Source organism: Anabrus simplex, chromosome 11 (assembly GCF_040414725.1).
Source record: "Anabrus simplex isolate iqAnaSimp1 chromosome 11, ASM4041472v1, whole genome shotgun sequence".
Lineage (NCBI taxonomy): Eukaryota > Metazoa > Arthropoda > Insecta > Orthoptera > Tettigoniidae > Anabrus > Anabrus simplex.
The window spans coordinates 96,736,074-96,748,280 of NC_090275.1; the positions used below are offsets into that span (position 1 = coordinate 96,736,074).

At 41.2% G+C, this 12,207-nt stretch overlaps 1 protein-coding gene across 1 annotated transcript in view; it reads left to right on the forward strand.

The window, feature by feature from the left end:
• The window catches only part of LOC136883181 (membrane cofactor protein), a 341,137-nt gene that overhangs the window by 188,878 nt on the left and 140,052 nt on the right, over nt 1-12,207 (forward strand). The window lies entirely within an intron of this gene.

Consider the following 12,207-nt stretch of genomic DNA (forward strand, 5'->3'; position numbering starts at 1 on the left):
GTATCAAGGTAAAGATGTAGATAATTTGGTTCTGGAACATGAAGAGGTTGTTGATGCTGATGAAATGGGAGACCCAATTTTGAGGTCAGAGTTTGACAGAGCTGTGAGTGACCTCAATAGGAACAAGGCACCTGGAATTGATGACATTCCCTCTGAATTACTGACTGCCTTAGGAGAAACCAGCATGGCAAGGTTATTTCATTTAGTGTGCAAGATGTATGAGACAGGAGAAGTCCCATCCGATTTTCGGCAGAATGTTGTTATACCTATTCCCAAGAAAGCCGGTGCTGACAGGTGTGAAAACTACCGCACTATTAGTTTAGTATCTCATGCCTGCAAAATTTTAACACGTATTATTTACAGAAGAATGGAAAAACAAGTTGAAGCTGAGTTGGGAGAAGATCAATTTGGCTTCAGAAGAAATGTAGGAACACGTGAAGCAATCCTGACTTTGCGTCTGATTTTAGAGGATCGAATCAAGAAGGACAAGCCCACGTACATGGCATTCGTAGATCTAGAAAAGGCATTCGATAATGTTGATTGGACCAAGCTATTTATGATTCTGAAGATGATAGGGATCAGATACCGAGAACGAAGAATTATCTACAATCTGTATAAAAATCAGTCTGCAGTGATAAGAATCGAGGGCTTTGAAAAAGAAACAGCAATCCAGAAAGGAGTGAGGCAAGGTTGCAGTTTGTCCCCTCTCCTTTTCAATGTTTATATAGAACAGGCAGTAAAGGAAATCAAAGAGAAATTTGGAAAGGGAATCACAGTCCAAGGGGAGGAAATCAAAACCTTGAGATTTGCCGATGATATTGTTATTTTATCTGAGACTGCAGAAGATCTCGAGAAGTTGCTGAATGGTATGGGTGAAGTCTTGGGTAAGGAGTACAAGATGAAAATAAATAAGTCCAAAACAAAAGTAATGGAGTGCAGTCGAACGAAGGCAGGTGATGTAGGAAATATTAGATTAGGAAATGAAGTCTTAAAGGAAGTAGATGAATATTGTTACTTGGGTAGTAAAATAACTAACGATGGCAGAAGTAAGGAGGACATAAAATGCAGACTAGCACAAGCAAGGAAGAGCTTTCTTAAGAAAAGAAATTTGCTCACTTCGAACATTGATATCGGAATTAGAAAGATGTTTTTGAAGACTTTCGTTTGGAGCGTGGCATTGTATGGAAGTGAAGCATGGACGATAACTAGCTCAGAAAGAAAGAGAATAGAAGCTTTTGAAATGTGGTGTTACAGAAGAATGCTGAAGGTGAGATGGATAGATCAAATCACGAATGAAGAGATACTGAATCGAATTGGTGAGAGGAGATCGATTTGGCTAAATTTGACGAGAAGAAGAGATAGAATGATAGGACACATCTTAAGACACCCAGGACTTGTTCAGTTGGTTTTTGAAGGAAGTGTAGGTGGTAAGAACGGTAGGGGTAGACCAAGGTATCAATATGACAAGCAGATTAGAGCAGATGTAGGATGCAATAGTTACGCAGAAATGAAAAGGTTAGCACAGGATAGGGTGGCATGGAGAGCTGCATCGAACCAGTCTATGGACTGATAACTCAAACAACAACAGCAACAACATAACCCCATGCACACATCCGTTATACCTTACATAGCATCATACGAATCCCAAAACAAGAAAAACCGGGACAGTTGGCCGTGCGGTGAGGGACGCGTAGCTGTAAGCTTGCATTCGGGAGATATTGAATTGAAACCCTCCCATCGGCAGCCCTCAATATGGTTTTCCGTGATTTCCCCATTTTCACACCAAGCAAATGCGGGAGCTGTACCTTAATTAAGGCCACGGAGGCCATCTACCCACTCCTAAGGCCTTTCTTATCCCGTTATCGCCATAAGACCTGTGTGTGTCGGAGCGACGTAAAGCAAATAATAATAATAATAATAATAATAATAATAATAATAATAATAATAATAATACCAAGAAAACGTTAACGCATTGCCAACCATGGACGATTTACGTCGTGACGAATCAAAATTATTAATAGTGAAATTCATTCATTTTAAATAAGCAAGTTCTCCATGGCATGAGATAAAATGTTATACGCAACCACCACAAAGTGATAATTTCACGTTATTCGTTTCGAAATTCTGCCCGAGCCTCACGCGCAACGTAAAAAAATCGCTTTCTATGGCAGTTGCGAAAATAAATATGTCGTTCTTTGAAATAGAACGTCTGTGTTGATATTTTTTTTTTTAGCTAGTTGCTTTACGTCGCACCGACACAGATAGGTCTTATGGCGACGATGGGACAGGAAAGGGCTAGGAGTGGGGAGGAAGCGGCCGTGGCCTTAATTAAGGTACAGCCCCAGCATTCGCCTGGTGTGAAAATGGGAAACCACGGAAAACCATCTTCAGGGTTGCCGATAGTGGGGTTCGAACCTACTATCTCCCGAATACTGGATACTGGCCGCACTTAAGCGACTGCAGCTATCGAGCTCGGTATGTGTGTGGATAAATAGTAACAGGGGGAGCTTCCTCATTCTGCCAGGTGGTGATTATTGTTTTAAGGAAGTACAACTAGGCAAACATACTCGATATAACACTAATCAGAGAGAGAAGAAAATGGAAGGGATTCGATACTTCGTAAAGTGAAGGTATCTGCCAAAAAAGACAAGGGCCAGAAAGGGCGTGAAAATGGAAGCCTCCCTAGGATTCGCTACTTAGTACCGTCGGAGTCGGAAAAGAACAAGAGTTGAGGAAGGGTGATTGGATATGATAGGTGAAAGTGAGCAGACTGGCGCAAGTAGGTGGAAGCAATGTCAGGACTCAGCTAAGGGTCCCATGGTCGCCAACCCACACTCCCAAGTTGAGAGCCCCTGGGGCCCCTTTTAGACGCCACTTATGACATACAGGAAGTACCGTGGATGTTATTCTACCGCCCCCCACCACAGAGGGGTACTTCAACCTGTCTTAAGGAGAACACTTTTATTGTGTCATCCAGAGCAAGAGCATCCTGCTCATTGTATTTCAAATGAAGAGGTGAATCCATATGGAAATTTTTAGATTAAGACAGCAATTCACAATAATGAAGCACCGGGCGAACTGGCTACGCGGTTTAGGTATTGTAGCAGTTAAGTTGCATTCTAACCTCACTGCCGGCAGCCCTGAAGATGGTTACCCGTAGTCTCCCATTTTCACACCTAGCAGATGCTGAGGCTGTACCTTTCTTACGACCACGGTTTATTCCTTCGTAATCCTAGGCCTGTCCTATCCCATCGTCGCCCTAAAACCTCTGTGTGTCGGTGCGACGTAAAACGAATAATAACAAAAATAAAAATATCGACAGCTTATACAGTAAAGTAATTCTCAGCGTATGTGTAAATTTATGTGTGAACTCTAATAATGTGACTTTAAAGATAAAAACTTGTTCTATTGTATTATTAATTTACTGATTTAATTTGAGGTTTTTAATTTAAAAATTCTTTAACTTAACTAGTTTCAATATAAATAAATAATGATATTGGTTTTGCGTCCAACTAAATTACATATTTAAAGCCTTTTTGGAGACGCCGTGGTGCCGCAATTTTATCCCGCAGGACTTCTTTTACGCACCAGTGAATCTACCGACACGAGGCTGATGCATTTGAGCACCTCGAGTGCATTCAGTCTTACAACTGATTTCTCCCTACATTGAATCTCGAGCCAAGTGAATCTATCTATCTTGTGCTGTCCTTTGATTTTCCTCGTACTTTCAAGGTATATGCGAGTGAAGAACGTTTTCACACCAGACAGATGCTGAGGCTGTACCTTATTTAAGGCCTTCGCACATTCAAACCGTACTTCTCCGGACAGTGGCTCCTTGAAAACCGATCAGTCCGCCATCCCGCACAACTTACTAACTAAGCCTTGTCGGTGTTTTCCGTGGACCCCTGTATTTGTAGGCGTAACGTACTGTATACGTATCACTTTAGTGACTGTTACGTACAATATTTTATCTCATACTATGCTGAATTTACTTATTTTGAATTAAATGAATTTAATTATAAATAATTTCGATTCCTGACGACGCAAATCGTCCATGTTTGATCTATGCATAGACGTTTTCTTTTTTGTTGTTAGTGTCTTGCTGTAATAAATACTAGGAGATGTGTACATGGGGTTATGTTGTAAAAAATACCATACAATGTAATGTTAATTGAACCAGCGAACAGTCTACTAAGCTACCAGAGTCGTCTGCATGGTTCGCTGGTCCTGAATTAATGAATGTAATACGAACCTTATGTTATACTGCGATGTATGTGGTATTTATTTGCTGAAGATTAACCTATGCATTAGTTAGTATTGTGATGGCGGCAGATTACTTGAGCTGGAAATGCAGAGACGCCATTTTTGCTGTAGGTGGGTGTGGAGCCACGATGCTGCAATCAGGCGGAGAAATAGATCAACAAGGTTAAGTTTGATATTCTCTGATTCATGATCTCTCTGATTATTCGCGTTTACGTTACTGTGTGGTGGAGTTCAACCAATCAAAGAAGATTTGTAATAAAACAGTGCGGAAAGTAATTACAGTACGGTAAAGTGTCATTTTCCGTTTAACAGTGCGGAAAGTAATTACGGTACGGTAAAGTGTCATTTTCCGTTTAACAGTGCGGAAAGTAATTACATTATGGCGAAGTGTCATTTTCCGTTTAACAGTGCGGAAAGTAATTACAGTACGGTGAAGTGTCATTTTCCGTTTAACCGTGCGGAAAGTAATTACAGTACGGCGAAGTGTCATTTTCCGTTTAACAGTGCGGAAAGTAATTACATTATGGCGAAGTGTCATTTTCCGTTTAACAGTGCGGAAAGTAATTACAGTACGGTGAAGTGTCATTTTCCGTTTAACCGTGCGGAAAGTAATTACAGTACGGCGAAGTGTCATTTTCCGTTTAACAGTGCGGAAAGTAATTACATTATGGCGAAGTGTCATTTTCCGTTTAACAGTGCGGAAAGTAATTACAGTACGGTGAAGTGTCATTTTCCGTTTAACCGTGCGGAAAGTAATTACAGTACGGCGAAGTGTCATTTTCCGTTTAACAGTGCGGAAAGTAATTACATTACGGCGAAGTGTCATTTTCCGTTTAACAGTGCGGAAAGTAATTACAGTACGGTAAAGTGTCATTTTCCGTTTAACCGTGCGGAGAGCAATTACAGTACGGTGAAGCGCCATTTTCCGTTTAACAGTGCGGAAAGTAATTACAGTACGGTGAAGTGCCATTTTCCGTTTAACAGTGCGGAAAGTAATTACAGTACGGTGAAGTGCCATTTTCCGTTTAACAGTGCGGAAAGTAATTTCAGTACGGTAAAGTGCCATTTTCCGTTTAACACCGCGAAGAGTAATTGCAATACTGTAATTTGCCATTTTCCCTTTAACAGTGCGGAGAGTAATTTCAGTACGGTGAAGTGCCATTTTCTGTTTAACAGTGCGGAGAGTAATTTCAGTACGGTGAAGTGTCATTTTCTGTTTAACAGTGCGGAGAGTAATTACAGTACGGCGAAGTGTAATTTTCTGTTCAACAGTGCAGAAAAAATTCCTGTACGCTAAAGTAAACTAACTAATGAATGCAGAAGTAGGGAGGACATAAAATGCAGGCTAGCACAAGCAAGGAACAGCTTTCTTAAGATAAGAAATTTGTTCACTTCAAACGTTGATATAGGAATTATAAATATGTTTCTGAAGACTCGTCTGGAGCGTGGCATTGTATGGAAGTGAAACATGGACGATAACTAGCTCAGAAAGAAAGGGAATAGAAGCTTTTGAAATGTGGTGTTACAGAGGAATGCTGAAAGTGAGATGGGTAGATCGACTCACGAATGAAGAGATACTGAATCGAATTGTTGAGAGGAGATCGATTTGGCTAAATTTGACGAGAAGAAGTGATAGAATGATAGGGCAAATCTTAAGACACTCGGGATTTGTTCAGTTGGTTTTTAAAGGAAATGTAGGCTGTAAGAACGGTACGGGTAGACCAAGACTTGAATATGACAAGCAGCTTAGAGCAGATGTAGGATGCAATAGTTACGTAGAAATGAAAAGGTTAACCCAGGATAGAATGGCGTGGAGGGCTGCATCAAACCAGTCTATGGACTGATGACTCAAACACACACCAAGTGTACCAAAGGCAGTTATATCATAGTATGAAATAACATTCTGTGCTTCTGTACAGGAGGTTTACCGCTGTTTCAGACAAATTACAGCACAAGTTCTGGTAAACTGCCACCAAAATCTAATATAGGGAGAGTCCAAAGATCTTAGCCAAGACTCTCCGCTCAGTTTTTCTTCGTTACTCCTTGTCGTACTCAGGGTCTTTACTCCACATGTATGTAACGTAATGTCCATCAGTCAACCCGAATGCCTGTTGGATCCTCAGCAGCTCTGCCATCAGTTTTCATTGATCTGTATCCGCATCCGCGAATGGTTATCCGTGGATATTGCAACTATTTGATTATATTACCCCCGAGGTATTGAAACGGATACAACTGTTACCGTAATGCAATAGGCCTGATACCTGGGACCAGCTACAGGTTTATGAGGGATTTCCTCTTGCGATAACTACTGACGTATTGTGCGGACCTGTTTCGGAAACTTTGTTCCTTCCTTTCGGGCAGGAGCCAGTTAGCCATAGGTCAGATTTACGGCTTTATGGTCTCAAGGCTCTTTACATATCACAATTTTCCCTCACCTCAAACAAACATAACTGCATGAAATGTATGAAAGACTCATTTGCGGAGATTTATATAGTATACCTGAGTGAAAATCTATAAACATGATTATTTAGAAATTATAAGCAAAATTATCTGCTCTTCCATAGAGTTTGCATCCGCCACGACACTTAACTTCGCGGATATCCGCATCCACACAGAGCACTAGTCATTAATGGCCTATGCGTCATTGAAGAGGAGTACTTGGGAAGTGAGGAGTGAGGTTAGTTTCCCGTTGCTTTCCGCGCCGAACCAGAAGTTGCGATTACATACCACTCTGCCAACCCCACTGAAATGCACGCACCAACCGACCCTGTTAGTGACAGTTTGACTCCTGTACAGGAACTGGCTGCATGATGTAGCATCGCTCGTACCTCATTCACTTTCAATTTGTCAAACTCAAGGAGATTCTGAGACGAGTGCAGTGAAAGCAACAAATTTGTTCTCGCCAGCGGCAGCTCGTGAACAAGAGCACAAGTTCACGTGAACACCCAGAATCTGGTACTGAGACCTATGTTACCCATTAATTACTCGGTATCTGACATGTTAATTAGAATTCTGATCCACCCCATTTTAAATTTGCCGTGTTTTACGTCTCAAACTTCCAGCATACCGTAGCTTGCATGTGCACATCGGTCTTATGCTCCCTGTGTGGCAGGTTTCGCGCATTCGCGAGTGATGGTTACTTCACGCTTTACGGAGCTGTTGCCGAATGGGAAGTGTATATTTTCAACGTGCTCTTCAGAACTCTGGTAACCTAACCTTAGTGGATGCTGCTGCTTAGATTTATTTATTTTGATCAGGCAAGCCTACTCGATAGATTCAATTTTAATAAGTGGTACCTTTACATACAGCGCAGTTAGGCGAGTGAGAGTTGTACTTAATACGTTATTCTTCTTCTTCTTCTTATTATTATTATTATTAAATTTTGTGATCATCCAATTTTCTTATTTGACGAGCTGCCGTACCAGAAGGCTGTAAATACTTGGTCTCGCCAGCAGAGGCGTCTACTCCATATAGGACATCTTAATAATGGCAAGTCTCACTGTCGGCAGCCTTGAAGATGGTTTTCGGTGGTTTCTTATTTTCACACCAGGCAAATGCTGGGGCTGTACCTCAGTTAAGGCTACGGCCGCTTTCTTCCCACTCCTGATCCTTTCCTGCCCATCGTTGCCGTAAGACCTGTCTGTGTCGGTGCGACGTAAAGCAACTTGTTAAAAAAATGCAAGCAGGGCGCTTGATTGTCTACTTCGAACCAAGCTATTACGGAACATTTTAGGAATTACACAAGCATTTCATTAGAATGAACACGGCACTAATGTCTGGTGTCAGGTGATGAATAGAAGAGAAGCAGGTCGCTGTACCATTTACAGCGTTTGACGGAAATTAATCACGTAATCTCAACCAACCCTATCCACTCTGAGCCTCTGCTATCATTAATTAGGTGTATTAAAGAAAAGCAAACATCTGTATAACGAAACCTCGGTACCTGTAACTACAGGCATTAGAAGTCGTCCCTCTTTTTTTTTTATTTGCACTCGCTCCCATATGTGTTGGCTTGCAGAACAAAAGCAAAGCGACTCCACTATGAGCTACCTTATATGGGAGAAGTTTACCTACTTCTGCAGTGGTGTGTTGTGTAACACCTCGTCAGCGCGCGCCCGATGAGATAACTGCTTGCGTGAACCGAACGGTCAGGGGGGGTGTTGTGGAATGATTGGTGGAATCTCCGAGTTGAAATACGAGTCTAGAAGTATCATTGAACGGTTTCTTCCAGTATAGGTTAAATATCTGGGAAAGAAGGTAATAATAATAATAATAATAATAATAATAATAATAATAATAATAATAATAATAATAATAATAATAATAATAATAATAATAATACAGCCACTGACAGACACGAAGTCCAAGGTTAAATTCATGGGGGAAACTGCAGATCTCTTTGAAATAAAAAACGGGAGTTAAACAAGGAGACGGTCTTTCGCCTTTAAGGGGCCCATAGACGTGCAATATTATTGCGCAGTATCGGGGTTTGTGCAATATAATTGATAGTGTGTATTTAATATTGAAGGGTTGTGCAATATATTGTACGAAATAAAAAAAAAGTTTGAAATATATTGCGCAAATCGCAAAATACTGTGCTGTGTGTTGGCAATATTGTGCAATATCCCGTCCTCCCGCCAGTTGGTATCAACAAGTGGGGGAGAACGTATCGTGATGGCAGACAAACAGGTGGTGAAAACGTGAATACGGCTGTATTGGACGTTAAGAGCAAATATTACAGTAATCGTTTTTTTTTTAAAAAAGGTGAACAGAACGAGGTGCTTATTGAGAAATATCGCGAAAAATATCCTAACGCCGACAAGCAAGAAGTTGTTTTAAAAAATCAGTTTTGTGCATACAAACTTCCGGAAGGAAGTGAAGCGGCTTCCCGATGCAGAAAAGTGTGTTCACCAAACAAAATACCGGCATGGATTGACTATATATTGCCGCGCATATTGTACGTCTATGTTCACTTTGCATATTATATTGCACAACCAACAATATTATCTTCACACGATTCTATTTATTGCACAAACCCGATTGTTGTGCAATAATATTGTACGTCTGTGGGTAGCTAACAATATATTGTGCAGTTCTTTTTGCGCAATAATATTGCACGTCTATGGGCCCCTTTACTCTTCAACTGCGTCCTTGAGAAAGTGATACAAGAATGGCGCAAACAGAAATTGGTCCTCAAAATTCACCAACCAATCACTTTAGGCAGATGAAAACTAGCGATAGATTGCCTAGCATTTGCGGGCGACCTAGCATTATTAAGCCGAGACATTTCAACAGCCCAAAATTAGGTTCAGCTGAAAGAAATTGCGGAAGAAGTCTGGCTTTAGATATCTTTTGAAAAGACAGAATACATGACCTGCAACAAACAAGCACCAACATTCATGGAGACGAAATATGACAAAATTAAACGAGGATCACTGTTTAAGTATCTTGTTGAAACAATTCAGGATTATGAACCCTGAACAAAAGCCAATTAAATTAGATGGCGAAAGATTGAAACTGCATGTCAACTAACCCAAAATACATGTAACAAAAATGTATCTCCAAGCGCACAAAACTGAGACACTACAATACAGTCATTAAACCAGAATATCCTTATGGATCAAAGACGCTAATTTTGAACAGGAAAGCATTGATAAATAGGAACGCAAAATCATAAGAAAAATTCTAGACACAAAACTCACCGACGGACAATGTCAACTTCGAGGCAGGCAGTAAATCAAACAATACACTAATACTCAGAGTGAGATTAGAAAACGCAGGCTAAGATTGTATGGACACATTGAATGAATGTATCCGTACAGACGTAACAAAGAAATAGTCGAATTCTGTGAAAACAGACCCAGGACAGGGCGAGTTGGCCTTGCGGTTAGGGGCGCGAATCCCACTGTCGGCAGCCCTGAAGACGGTTTTTCGCAGTTCCTCATGTTCACACCAGGCAAATACCGGAGCTGTACCTTAATTAAGGCCACGGCCGCTTTCTTCCCAACGTTGCTATGAGACCTATCTGTGTCGGTGTGGCGTAAAGCAAAAAAAAAAAAACAAAAAAAAAAAAAAAAAAAAAACAAGCACACAATGAAATGGATTGACGAAATTAAAACCGATTTGAAACAGGCAGGAATTACTCCAGAAGATGTCCAAAACAGGATAATCTTCAGATCCGAAATTTACAAATGGAAAGTTGACCAAGAGGAAAGAACAAAGAAGACTGGAACAACCTGATCTGAAGATAGAAAGGAAGCCCACAGTAAAAGAATGAAAGAAATATGGGCACAAAGGAAGGCAAATGCGCGCCTCTAAGTACTTTGCGTATTCCTAATGGGCTTATTCGCATAATAATAATAATAATAATAATAATAATAATAATAAGCCAAAGCGCAAATCTGATGGTTCATGGAAGTTAATGGCTGTGCTGGGTATGGCAAGAAACGAGGTATTATATAGAGCCATTTTCAGAAAAAAAGATTAAGGTATTTGGGGGTTTTCAGGAGAAAGAGAAGAAGCAAAGATTTGTATACGTATAGTAAAGATTGACTGAATTCTGGAGACACAGATTCCCTTGCACTTAGTATTGCGGTATGTATATATCATGACTCCTCCCGCAGCCATGTTTTTAAATAAATACACTTGTGTTCATAAAAACCAGAACACATTGAAAGACTAGAGATAGCAAGTTCATATTCACAGGACATATACATTAGTATGTTCTGAAGAAATGATTAGCATTTGAACAAAGTCGGCCCTCAGGTTCAAGGTTTCAATCTCTATCGCCGTGCACCACAACCGACTGGTAAAATGTGCGTGCGACTCTCGTTGCCGCTATAAACCGAAGGTAATGGATCAGTGTGGCTTGAGCAGACGTGCAGGATGCCTTGCAGACGTATACGAGAACCGTACCGTCAAATGAGTGAGTTTGAAAGAGGGCGCATTGTTGGCATGAGACAACGTGATACATCCATCCGGGAAATTGCTGTTCCTGTGGAACGAAGTGTGTCGGCAGTACAACGGGTGTGTACAGAATGGTTCACAGAAGGCAGTAGAACACGGCGATATGGGTCTGGTCGCACCACCCAGACCACCCCTTGAGAAGATTGACAACTCATACGAATGGCATTGCAGGAGAGATCTGCGTCCTCCTCGGCTCTGGCGCAACATTGGAACAGTGTAACACATCGTACACTATCAGGAGTGACAGTCAGTCGCCGTTTATTACGGTCTGAGTTACCGGCGCGTCGTCCACTTCTCCGCTTACCTTTGACTAGACTACTGTGCATTAACATGTTAGACTGCAATGGTCTATGGAACGACGTCACTGGGGACAGGAATGGCAGCAGATAATGTTTTCGGACGAATCCAGGTTCTGTTTGTTTGAAAATGATGGCCGCATTTTGGATCGCCGCAGACAGAGGGGCAGGCATCACATTGACTGCATTCGCATAAGACATACAGCACCAACTTAATGCCTTATGGTGTGGGGTGCTATTGGGTACAACCACAAATCACAGTCGATGCGTGGGCAGTACTCCTCGTTCTATAAATAGACATTTGCCCCAATTTGTCTGCTTGAAATCCAACTTTATCTTCATATTATGATATTTCCTACTTATGAAAACTCCACTCAATCTTATTAATGTAATAATGTTATTCCACACCATCTCTTCACTGACAGCTCGAAACATACCACATAGTCGAGCATCTCGTCTCCAGCCCCAAAGTTTGCAACATTTTCGTAACAGTAGTCCTTTGTCAGAAATCACCCAGAACAAATCGTGCTGCTTTCCTTTGGATCTTTCCCAGTTCTCGTAACAGGTAGTACTGGTGCGGGTCCCATATACGGGAACCATATTCTGAGGTCTTAATGCTGGGGCTGTACTTCAATTAAGGCCACGGCCGTTTCCTTGCCCACTTCTGGACCTTTCCTGTCCC